General features: G+C 37.8%; 1 pseudogene; it reads right to left on the reverse strand.

The window, feature by feature from the left end:
* Window positions 1–4,344: 4,344 nt before the first annotated feature.
* LOC116633624 lies at window positions 4,345–5,152 on the reverse strand (annotated as a pseudogene).
* Between the last annotated feature and the right edge of the window lie 8,168 nt (window positions 5,153–13,320).

The following is a 13,320-nucleotide window of genomic DNA, read 5'->3' on the forward strand; positions in this document are numbered from 1 at the left end:
TTTATTTGTTCTTAGCTGTCCCCAGGTGGTTTAGCCATAATTCCTCCATTGTTCTTCATGAGTGGAGACAGGAGTGGGCCCACTAAGACAGTGTTAAAGACTAAAGAAGTTGGATGTTCATCTTGGTCCCTTTTTCCCTTATAGGAGAAATTGTGGGCCTGTGGAATCCTTTTAGGCATTGTGCCATGGTGGCTTGAAGGATAGGTGATATGGATAAAGTATTCCTTTTACCCATTTTAATGTGGTTTTTCTCATTTCTTGTTTGACCACATATCTGGGCATCATAACCCAGCCAAGTTGACACATAAAGCTAACCATTACACATCTGTGAAGAAGGTAAATGAAGGTACGAAGGAAGAGAAGGTGTTGGGTTATACCAAAACTGTTGCATTTGAATGGAAAGGGATAATGAAAATTTTAAGGATTGTGGAGTTATCTGGCTATTGTAAACTACTTTGGATACACTGAAAAAAGAAAATGGCTAGTTCATTTTTAGGTAATGATCAATTCAAAGTATACTGTCAGAACCAGAGGGGCTATATTGGCAGCTTCTGAGGACATTTTCACCTATATTTTAAAAAAATATTATTCTGGAAAGGAGGCCCAACATCTAATTATAAGTGTAGCAGACCAATAAAGAATGTATAGCCTTAACAGTTCCCTATGTCAGAGACAAGATCTTCATAAAAAGAACTATAAGCCTGAGACTTAGGATGGAGACATTAGGACTGCAAATGTGGCCAGATTTCCCTAAATTCTCTGTGCTAGCAACAAATCTGCATACTAGGAAAAAACACTATTCTTTTTTTATTATTATTATGTTATGTTAATCACCATACATTACATCATTAGTTTTTTATGCAGTGTTCCACGATTCATTGTTTGTGTATAACACCCAGTGCTCCATGCAGAATGTGCGCTCTTTAATACCCATCACCAGGCTAACCCATCCTCCCACCCCCCTCCCCTCTAGAACCCTGTTTGTGAATTGTGTAAGACTGTTGAATCACAGACTTGTACCTCTGAAACAAATAATACATTATATGTTAAAAAAAAAAAAAGAAGAAGAAGATAGCAGGAGGGGAAGAATGAAGGGGGGGAAATTGGAGGGGGAGACGAACCATGAAAAAAGACTATTCTTGTTTGGAGAACCTGTGAAAACCTCAACCAAGACCAACAGCTTAAAACACGATGCTTTGTAGTCCACAACTTCTGCTCTTGCCATTCCTCCTTTCCTCCACCCTACATTATGATAAGAACTCAACACAGCCTGAGCTAGGAAATGAAATTCTTGGGGCATTGGTGGCTCAGTCCAACTCTTGATTTTGGCTCAGGCCATGATCTCAGGGTTATGAGACTGGGCCCTGTGTTGGGCTCTCTGCTCAGCACAGAGTCTGCTTGAGATTCTCTCTCCCCCTCTCTCTCCCTCTGTTCCTCCCTCCCCACACACGCTCTCTCTCTCTGAAATAAATAAATAAACAAACAAATAAAATCTTAAAAAAAAAAAGAAAATGAAATTCTTGCTATGGGAGGGAATATTTCATAAGCAAAAGGAATCACAAGATTTGGCTAACATATGCTGTCAGGAACCAGAGGAAAGTATGTAGCATCTTGAGGATGTTAGAATTCAAGGGATAAATTATAAGCCTGGGTAGGGAAAAACCTATTGACATGGGGACCACGTTTTAATGTTTTGGTAAGTCTAACCTGTTTAGATATACCTCTGGGATGGCTCCTCATAGTTTGGTTATAACAATGATCCACAGTGGGGCACCTGGGTGGCTCAGTCATTAAGCATCTGCCTTCGGCTCAGGTCATGATCTCAGGGTCCTGGGATCGAGCCCCGCATCGGGCTCCCTGCTCAGCGGGAAGCCTGCTTCTCCCTCTCCCACTCCCCTTGCTTGTGTTCCCTCTCTCGCTGTGTCTCTCTCTGTCAAATAAATAAATAAAATCTTTAAAAAAAAAAAAACAAAAAAACAATGATCCACAGTAATAAAATGGAGATATTGGGACTGCTTTGACATAGTAGTAAGGAAAGGGCCAGAAAGCTCAGGAAAGTGAGAATGTCTGAATGGTTTTACTATATAAGACCTGAGAACCAGAGAACCAGAGAGCTGTTTCCCAGGAGGTCCCGGAGGACATTCCTTTTACTTAGACAATAAGAAATGTACAGTGAGGAATATACAATCATCTGTAGGTTGGTGTGAGGAGTATAAGAAGAAGCCATGAGACTGGGTTCCCTAGAATAAGTGAGAATAATAGGAATCAATGAGGCTAGACACCAGCTTGAAGCACATAATTGCAGAGACAAATTAGATATAATTACTGAAAATAGGCAGCAGAATTGAGAATATTGAATACCCAGATTTTCCCAAATTTTCTGTGCTGGCAGAGTCTGCATGCTAGAGGAAAACAATCAGGGTGTTTTGTTCCACAATGATTTCCAGGCATAGCTAATAGATTATGGTGTCCCACAGTACATGATAGATGATCAACCAAATATAGTACTATCTGGCTTATATTAACAACAACAATGACAAAAACAGAAATACAATATCTGATGAGCAACAGTCTGAAGTTAGACTCTGAATTTGAAAAATTATAGTGCCTCACTCAGTTTTCAGATATAAGTTTACACACCCAGTACCCATTACTTGAAAAGAAGTCAGATTCTACTGAGAAAGATCTTTGCAATATCAACACAAAAATTTAAATGAGAAATTCAGATTTTTCTTAGGTAGCTGTTTATTTACCAAGGTAACTATTCTGGGGACAAGAAACACTTAGACTATGAGCATAGTTTGGATAAAGATCTGAGATTACACAGTTACCAGATGACCCAGAATGCCATTATGGTCTTCTGGATGAAGTAGGGGCTTATGGAGTCCAGGATGTAAATGGAACACTGGCCCAAGTCAGTTTCTTGATGAATCCCATGGTCCATATATCTACTCTGAGCGTACTTCCCTAGCCACTGAGTGTATATTTTGCGACAAGCAGAACTCGCAAATTCATTTCCTGAGCTGTGAAATAAGAGGCCATTATTGTAGGAAGCCTCATGGGATGCCCCTTGATCTGCTTCCTTATTCCCAGCAAAAACAGAAATTCAGAAGCAACAGTGCAACCCCAGAGGAGCTGCCCAGCTTAGTGCCACCATGAAAGATTTAAAGGACTGTGGAGAGAGGAGTTGGTAACATCATATCCCTATTTAATTTGCCTCTGTGGCTTCTGTAAACACAAATTGATCATGACAGATTATGATGCAATAAATATAGTTAAATGATACTCCACTCTCAGTTCTTTTGTTGGATATGGTATCTTTATTAGAAAATATAAACACAATCTAATAGTGTATGCAGGAGAGAAGGAGAATTCTGCTAGGGGAAATTCTAATGAAGTATTTGCCTGTTACATTTTTGATTGATATAATTCATGAAGAAAGATTAGCTTTGCCTTCTTTTCTTAGTGCTTAGTCTGAGAGGGAATGCAAGAAACCAAGTCTTAGGAGAAAAACTGCTTTCATAATCTCAGGTGTAAGCCACAAACAGGCTTTCCTGATAAAACCTTCAAAGCTTGAAGAGGTAAGACAACATGTATTCTATTAGACATTTCAATAAATATGCAAAAAAATCAGCAATTATAACATAGTATTTGAATACTTAAAAATGCAATTATTTTCATGCTTTGAGTATTTTGTCCTGACAAGAGTTTTAAGAATATTTTGTTCTAGAAGATTCAGAAGTAAAACTTACACACCAGTACACACACACACTATCTATGTGTGTGTTATATATCAGGAATTCTCTGTATGATTAACATTCTGTACAGTCCTAACAGTGTCAAACAATGAGAAGCCAAACATGATCACATCAGTGATCTGTGTTGCAAAGATAGCACAGAGAAGGAATGGTGGGAGAATGAATCACTGTTGTCTTTGTTTTATGCTCAATGCTTTTGATAAGTTCAGCAGATGATTATAAAAACAGAATGACCTGTTTGTTTCCAAATAGCCAGACCCTTCATACTGGCTCACCACCAATGACAGTATTGTGCTAAGTGCTAAGTATTCAAAGAAAGACTGCAGGTAACCTTTACTTCTCTCTGGTCCCTTTACCAAACCTCTACTTCACTTATGACATTACTTGTTAATATTTTGCATTCAAAAATATACAGGTAAACACAAGTTTGCTAATTTTTGCTTAACCAAGTAAATTTTAAAATAGATAAAATAATTCTCACAGCACTAACCTTAGTTTTCATCTTCATTATAGCATTTTAGAATTACTCAAACATGAAAATTGGAAATGTGTGTGCTTATTTGGAAAAGTCAAAAGCTGAGTCACTTCACTTTTTCCTATTGCTTCCAGTTGCTAGAATACTGGAAACTCACATAAATATATTTAATGTATCCATGTAGATTCCCAGGACTGAAGTGATGGGATCTTATTTTTGAACTCTATGTATTGGTACTATTTCTGCATGCTTGATTACTTTCTGCATGTTATTTAGAAGGAACACACTGAAAAGACCTAATCCACCATAAATTTCCACAGAGTACAGAGTGGCATCAGCCACAGTGGTAGGTGGAAGAAACATAGATCCTAGTGAGGATATAAAGATGAGACCCAGGCCCACTCCCAGAGATGGTCCCATGTTCAGAAATTTCCCACTGAGTGCACATGTGGCCATAGTGGAAGGACCTCTTCCAGTGCCCTCTGTGTACTATGCAGCTCTGATGAGAAGAGCCTCCCCCCACCCCATCACCAATATCGTGAGAGGAGCCAGTATGGCACCATTCACACTAGAATATAGGAACTAAGCAAGTTGCTTTGGGTCTTGGGCTCTGGTCATATAATACTGATTGTACCAGCATTCCAGCTCCAATTATGGCTGCAAACGTTGTACCAGTTGTCATCCAAGAGCCTCTCATAATGAAGTTCATGAGAAGAGTTCTGTTCACTTCCAGGGTAGACAAAGTCTCCTCTTTCCAGGAGTGACAGTTATGTCCTTTTGGTTCTATTGTCAATAAAAATCCTAGCACTAATGTAGAGCGAGTGTAGAGATTCTGCAGAGACCTGTGGAATTGTACCTTACTGATATGGGAAGCTTTTGAAACAAGATGGCATAGGAAGGACTGAAGGCAACAGGCCATTTTGTGCAATTATTTGCTGAATAATGTCCATAATTATAAAGAATATGTAGAAGTATGTGATAAAGTAGCTAACTTTGGTGTATATATCAACCAGAAGTATTTAGCCTATCTACTGTCCTGTGATTTATGTTTTCTCAGTAAGACAATAGAAAATGGGAAGGGGAAAAGTCATATCACCTCAAACATAATACTTCTCAAAATAATTTTTAAATGAATGTGTAGTGAATCTAATTTTCAGCATGATGGGTTTGCAGTTCATGACACATCTAGATGGAGTATTTAGCTCTCTCATTTTAAACTGGTCATTTGAGATTTGAGTAATTATTTTGGAAACTAAATGGAGGAAATTCCAGCCATGTAACACCCATTATTTGTTGATTAAATTTTCCTTTAGCATGGTGTGGCGTAACTTTTGTATATGTATTTTTGTTCACCCTAAGCTTGCACTTCAAATTTGCAGGGCTAATTGCTGATTGAATCTGAGAACGTGAGTTTTATTGGTCCTATGATGTAAATACCCTTATGCAATACCCCCAGCTTATCTGGCAAATTCTAAAATAACAGTACTCTCTCCCACTACCACATTTGGCCTTTGAGGTGAATATTTTTTCCTCAAAATTTGACGTGAGACAGTTCTTTTCTTTGTATAGTTTTCATCATTTTCTTATTTCACGAACTCCTTTAAGTTTGCTGAACATGTAGACTTATTGACAAAGAGGAGAAAGAGAATGCATAGATTTGTTTAAATTATGAATTTTAAATGTTTTTTTATTCCAAAATTTCCTGAGGATAAAAATTATATTTTCTCATATGAAAGTATAACAGTTGTGAATTTATTATCTTTGGATGGTTTCAGATTATGTCATAGGTCACATAAGAAAAACACAACCCTGGTCTGGTCATCATCACTCACTAAACAAAATGTTCATATTTCTTTCTTCAGGTATTATACTAACAACTCTGGAGGCAATAAGTGGTCATTTTCTTTCTTTTTTCTATTAAAGATTTATTTATTCTAGAGAGAGATAGTGAGTGGGGAGAGGAGCAGAGGGAGAGAATCTTCAAACAGACTCCCCACTAAACATGGAGCCTGATGTGGGGTTTGATCTTATGACCCTGAGATCATGACCTGAGCCAAAACCAAGAGTTGGCCTTAACAAACTGAGCCACCCTGGTGCCCCTAATCAATCTTTGAATAGGTGAAAAAATATTTTCATTAAGTTTTATTAAACTTTTACCTCTTTTTCCTAGAATGATTTAGCAGGATGATGCTATGCCTCTCTGAGCATATGCACATCATGTCAGTATGACTGATGGAAAACAACTCAATGTATGTTATCTGTTTTCCCTGCAATCTCTGGCAGTTTGTTATTTCAAACTGCATTTGTAAGCTTCAAAATATAGAAATAGCAAAAGCAAAAATTAAAATGAAGCTAATGTGTGGAAGGCATTAATGAAAACATGCCCTTAAAGATGTCATGGGAATTAGGAAGAAAAAGAGCCAATGGAGGATGGAATTACAAAAATAATTTTTCTTTTTTTAATAAAATAAATTGATTAAGGGAGACTAAATGTTTGATTTTTTGTAAAGGGTATGATAATGTTTACCTGTTAACATTATTTAAACAGTAAGGCAACATGGACAATATATTCAAGTGAAACGGTTATCCTTTTGGAAATATATTGCTTTTGTCATTTTTCAATAGTAAGAGGGACAAAAAAGTGAAATATATCTCATTAGGTCATCAGATTTCTAGATGTCTTCTTCTATAATGGCCAATTATAAAATACAAATACATATAATAACTTTTTGTTGTTGTTTAGAGAAAGAGAGTGCAAATGTGGGGAGCAGATGGGAGGGAGAGAGAGAATCTCAAGCAGGTTCCATGCTCAGCGCAGAGCATGATGTGGGGCTTGATCTCACAACCCTGAGATCATGACCTGAGCCAAAACCAAGAGTCAAACGCTTAACTGACTGAGCCGTCCAGACGCCCCAATAAGTTTTTTTTAAAAACATAATAGTTGTATTACTCTTACTGTGTTGTGCAATGCAATTTTACCTATGTTCAGAGTACATGACAAGGAAATTAGTCTTGTTTACTTTGCTTAGATATATCTTCTGCCTCTAACTTCTTTATATTACAATGGAACAAATATGTGTTATGCTGTTTGTTACAGTTTGAAGGTAAGCAATGAGATAGCTTTATGTTTCTAAAGTGGTAGAATCTCCATGTAGCCATTGCAATTCAGAGTGAGGGTCTCAGTCTTAGAAATATGAGAGTCAATACATGTAGAAATTAGAGGGCTCTGGGGCTTAACTGGCTAAAGTTAGAATAAATGAAAATGTAAAACTTAATGCTAATTTTAAAATTTATAATAAAAATCGGAACAGAGACCAGAGTTCACTAGTCGGGTATACTCTCTTGAAAGGCAGATCACATGCAAACCAAATGATAATTAGAAAGTTGGTGGTAAGAATAGAAATCAGAGGAAGATGAGTTGGTCAAATGATTTTAATAGATAGTGTTAAGGAGGTATGGAGTAGTCACTAGTATCAGATAAATCATTTCATGGTCCAGGACATTCTTTTCCAAAGTTCTGTGAGGAATATGTATCTTGGTGGAGGTCAGTGAAGGAGTGAGAATTGTTGTGGACCAGGTAGTCTTTCTCCTCAATATTAGAATGTTAAGTAATCTGTCTGGAACTTAAATCACCCCTAGGTGGGGAGAATCTGAGGATTCTAATATGGATTGAATATTTTCTCAAAAGAATCTGTGCAAGACACAATGGAAATGTGACTGATTATGTCTTGAAATTGAGAATGGTAGCTCAAGAGTTGGCAAAATTCAGTTTTAGGGAGAAAGAGGTTAGATTTTTACACATCTGCATTTAGTGATGTAACACATTCAATAGACACAGAATCCCAGACAACCAGTGGTCATATTTTTGTCCTCCTTTTATCCCATCTCACAATAGCATTTGATATAGCTCACCAGTTCCTTTCTTAAAATCGTTCTTTATTTGTGGCATCATCAACTTTTTCTGTAAAGGGCCAAATAATAAATATTTTAGGCTTTGCCTAAAATACAGTCTCTGTTACAGCTGTTCAACTTTGTTCTTATATCATGAAAACTGTTCTTAGCTTAGATGTTGTGCAAAATCAAGCAGGGTGAAAGTTTGGAGGCAGGAAGTGGAAAAAGGGTCAGATTTGACTCACAGGCTATAGTTTTGCTAACCCCTGTTCTTTAGAAGTCCACATCATACACTCACAATTTTCCTTCTACTTTTTTGTTCATTTCTTTTCAGTCCCTTTGGTGGCTATTCCTTCTCTACTCCATTTCTCATTGTGATCAACATTCTTCCCTCTAGTTAAAAATCTCTCTCTAGGGGTGCCTGGGTGGCTCAGTTGTTAAGCGTCTGCCTTCAGCTCAGGTCATGATCCCAGGGTCCTGGGATCGAGCCCCGCATCGGGCTCCCTGCTCCGCGGGAAGCCTGCTTCTCCCTCTCCCACTCACCCTGCTTGTGTTCCCTCTCTCACTATGTCTCTCTCTGTCAAATAAATAAATAAAATCTTAAAAAAAAAAAATCTCTCTCTAGGTGATCATATTCATTCCTATAGCCTTTGATTTTATTTTACCTTATTTCATTACACTTTTTTGGAGAAATTTTTTAGAGAAAGTAAATTAGTCACATTCTAAGCTTGTAACCATTTATCATTATTTGTGCGAGGAACTGCTTTTTATTATTCATTTCTTTCTTTTCATTGTGTTTCTGTACTCTGCCCCCCCCCTTTTTATTGTGGTAAAAAAACAAAGAACATAAAATTTACCACTGTGACCATTTTTTAAAAAGATTTATTTATTTATTTGAGAGAGAGAGAGGGCGCGCGCGCAGAGAGCACTTGCTCACATGCACGCGTGATGGGAGGGGCAGAGGGAGAAAGAGATCCGCCCCCCAGCAGACTCGCCACTGAGCACAGAGCCCACTGCAGCTGCTGGATGCAGGGCTCCATCCCAGGACCCTGAGATCATGACCTGAGCCAAAACCAAGAGTCAGCTGCTCAACCAACTGAGCCACCCAGGGACCTCCCAAAATCATGACCATTTTTTAAGTGTACAGTTCAGTGGTGTTAAGTATAGCCACATGGTTGTGTAACAGATCTCCTGGACTTTCATCTTGCACATTTGAAACCTGATACTCATTAAATTATAACTTCCCTATCCCCCTCTCCCCAGCTCCTGGTAACTACCGTTCTACATTCTGTTTTGTTTTGTTTTGTTTTTCCTATGAATTTGACTACTTTAGGTACCTTATGTAAGTGGAATCATACAGTTTTTGTGTTTTGTGACTGGCTTATTTCACTTAGCATAATATCTTCAAGGCTTATCCATGTTGTAGCATGTGACAGGATTTTCGTCCTTTTAAAGGCTGAATAATATCCCATCACATGTATATACTGCATTTTGTTTGTCCATTCATCCATTGTGGACATTTGGATTGCTTTTTCTTCTTGGTTATTTTGAATAGTGCTGCTGTGAACATAGTTATGCAGATACCTCTTTGATACCCTGATTTAATTTTTTTGAATATATACCCAGAAGTGGGATTGCTGGTTCATATAGTAGTTTTGTTTTTACTTTTTGTCAAATTTCCATACTATTTTCTATAGCAGTTGCACTATTTTACAATCCCATCAATAGTACAAAGCATTCCAACTTCTCCATGTCTTCACCAATACTTGATATTTTTTCTATCATCTATCTATCTATCTATCATCTATCTATCTATCATCTATCTATCTATCTATCTATCTATCTATCTATCTATCTATCTATCATCATCTATCTATCATCTATCTAGTAGCCATCCTAATAGGTGTGAGGTGTTATCTCATTGTGGTTTTGATTTGCATTTCTCTAATTATTAGTGATATTGAACATCTTCCCATGTGCTTGTTGGCTATTTGTATATCATCTTTGGAGAAACATCCTTTTCCCATTTTTAAACCGGGTTATTTGATTTTTTTGTTATTGTTGAGTTGTAGAACTTCTTTATGTATTATGGATGTTAACTCCTTATCAGATATGTGATTTCCAAATAATTTTTCCCATTCCATAGATTGCTTTTTTACTCTGTTGGTAGTGTCTCTGGTGTTTAAATTTTTAAGTTGCATATAGTCTCATTTGTTTATTTTTACTTTTGTTGTTTATATTTTTGGTGTCATATCCAAGAAACCATTGCCAAATCCAATATCATGAAGTTTTTCTTTCTTTTTTTTCTTTTAGGAGTTATAGTTTTAGGTCTTACATTTAGGTCTTCCATTTTGAGTTAATTTTTGTATACGGTATAAAGTAAAGTTTCTACTTCATTCTTCTGCATGTGGATATTCAATTTTCCCAATACCATTTATTGACTGTCCTTTCCCTATTGAGTGGTCTTGGAATCTTTGTCGAACATCATTTGATTACATACACGAGTGTTTGTTTCTGGGCTCTCTATTTAATTCCAACGGTTTATTTGTCTTTATGCCAGTACCATACTGTTTGATTACAGTGTTTTAAAGGCATTCATTTTCACAAGTTTCATATATACTCTGACAATGCTTTTATCCTAAAATAAAGTCTTAGTTTATGAATTTTCATAAATGGTACTGTATTATAATCTCATTCAGTTTTTACTATATTCATTCAAGTCTATAATTTTAAGATCTCTCTGTGTTGCTGTGTTGCTTCTACCTGCTGCATGATGTTCTCAAGTATGCATCTGCCATAATTTAATTAGTGATTTCCTTAGGAATAAACAACTAGTTTATCTCTAATTTCCTATTGATGCAAATAATTTCTAGGTGAAAATATTTGTATATGTCCTCTTAATAGATTTGTACAACAATTTTTCTTATATATTTAGCTAAGAATGGGATCATTGTATCATAGTTCAAAAACTTAATTAATAAAAAACATCCAGATTGCTTTTGACAATAATTGTCATTTTATATTCCCACCTGTTGTGCATAAAAATTCCCACCTCCTCATATCCTTGAGGATACTTGGTATTACCAAGGTATTAATTAGGTTTCTAATTGTTGCCATTTTGATAGATATGAAGTGGCATGTTAATGTTCTTTTAATTTTCATTTTTATGATTATTAGTGATTTGGAGCATGTTATAATATGCTTGGACATCTCCTGTTATGAATTGCCTATTTGTATCCCTTGTCTATTATTTCTATTGGGTTTTCTATCATTTTTGTTTATTTTTCAGGAGCTCTTGATATATTTCAGCTATTAACCCATTGCCAGTTATAGATATTGCAAATATTCTCCCCAGTCTATAATCTATGTATTTAACTTCATCTATTATGGCCTTTTTTGAACAGAAAGTCTTATCTTATGTGTTCTATGATAGGTTACTTCTTAGATTCTTTACAAATTTGTTGTTAGAATAGATTACTCCTTTTCCTCTACATTTTCTATGTTTTTGGGGGACATACGGGGGTGTTTTAGATAGATGATCTTATCCTGTGAAAAGAATGACAGTTTTACAGATTCCTTGCCAATCTTTAGAGCATCTATGCATTTTTCTTTCTTGTAGGATTATCTGAGTACTGGGTCTGCCATTTACCAGTTTTATCAATTCGGGTATAACCAGGAGTCGGAAAGCACAAAATGATTTGACAATTAATATAAACAATTATTAACAGGGGATTGGAATAACAGGAGATTGACTACTGAGGAGAAAATACTATAAAGAGTAGAGGAATAGCATGTATAGGAAGCAGCCACCATCCATAAGGATAAGAAAGAATACCTAAGGAAGGAAAAAATCTAGGAGACCCCTCCTACCCCAGGACTGAGATCCAAACTTCATTGGAGAGAGTGCAGCCATGGCTTACTGGTCGGCAGAGATGTTGGCTGAGGCTGCAGGGCCATCCAAGAGTGTTCTGGATGGATCCCAGAGGAAGCCATCCACAGGGGATTACCATGTTGGCAGTGTTGGCTAGGAAGCCATTCCGTAGGGTGCTGAGGGAAGCTGCCCTGGGGATATGCTTCACCTTAGAACTCTCTGCAAAGCTGCTCCTTGGGTGTGCCTGGGAAAGCCTTTTATGGGGAAGCTGTTGGTTCACAACCCTCTTGGGGGCTTCCCTGGTGTAATCTGAAACTGACCCCTCTACTGCTGGGCAGGGAGAGACTGAACAAAGAGGCAGGTCACTCCAGGTTGGTAGGTGGCAGTTTTGATAAGAAAAGGGAACTTACACATGAGACTTGTCGTGAGTGCCAGCAAGACTAATGGCTCCCTACACCCGCCTGCCAAATCTTAAAAGCTTATAAAGAGGCCTTAACTGGGTTCAGTCATATATATCAAGCAGATGTTCTCAATACCACATAATTATGTGTCCTTGGAACAGCCTCTGGGAGTAGAAAAGGCAAGTAGAACTCCTATTCCAACAACAGGAAGGGGGATGAGGAGCCTCTGATTGCCCAGGTCGAGCTCAAGGGTCACCTGGTGGTCGCTTCTTTTCAACAACCTTCCCCCTCAGAAGCACGGGGTTAACAGCATTCTGCTGTGCAGCCACCCAAGAGCATGTAGGAGAAGCTGTTCCCAGCAGCTTCATACTGGTGACTCTTCACTAACAAGCCCCCAGAGAAGAAGCTGTCCATAGGGAATTGCCCCATGCTGTAGCCTGGTGGGTGCTGTTGGAAGCATGTGCTGTAGAAGCCACACAGGCTGCAGGATCCTGGTACTGCAGAAGCTGTGCTGCATATGCTCCAGGAGCCTGTTTAGAGGAGCCCATCAGAACCAGGAGAAGAAACCCCTCCCCACCAGTGTGCCGTCAGCACCTTTTACTGAAAAAGCTTAATACCATTCAGGCTGCAAAGAAGACATATGTACAGGGTGCTATGAGTGGAATTGGGCTTTCCCAGGTTCATCTGTTGACATTCTAACCCCTAGTCCCTTAGAATTGATTGTATTTGAAGATAGGGTCTTTAAACAGGTCTTTAAGGTTAAATGAGGTCATTAGGGTGGGCCCTAACCCACCATTTCTGGTGTTCTTATGAGAAGAAGTGGTTGGGATACAGACCTGTACAAAAGAAGTAGTGAAGGCAAAAGGAGAAAATGACCATCTATAAGCCAGGGAGAGAGGCCTCAGAATGAAACCAACTCTGCTG

This window comes from Phoca vitulina, unplaced genomic scaffold, assembly GCF_004348235.1.
Source record: "Phoca vitulina isolate PV1807 unplaced genomic scaffold, GSC_HSeal_1.0 scaffold8, whole genome shotgun sequence".
In the NCBI taxonomy this organism is placed as follows: domain Eukaryota; kingdom Metazoa; phylum Chordata; class Mammalia; order Carnivora; family Phocidae; genus Phoca; species Phoca vitulina.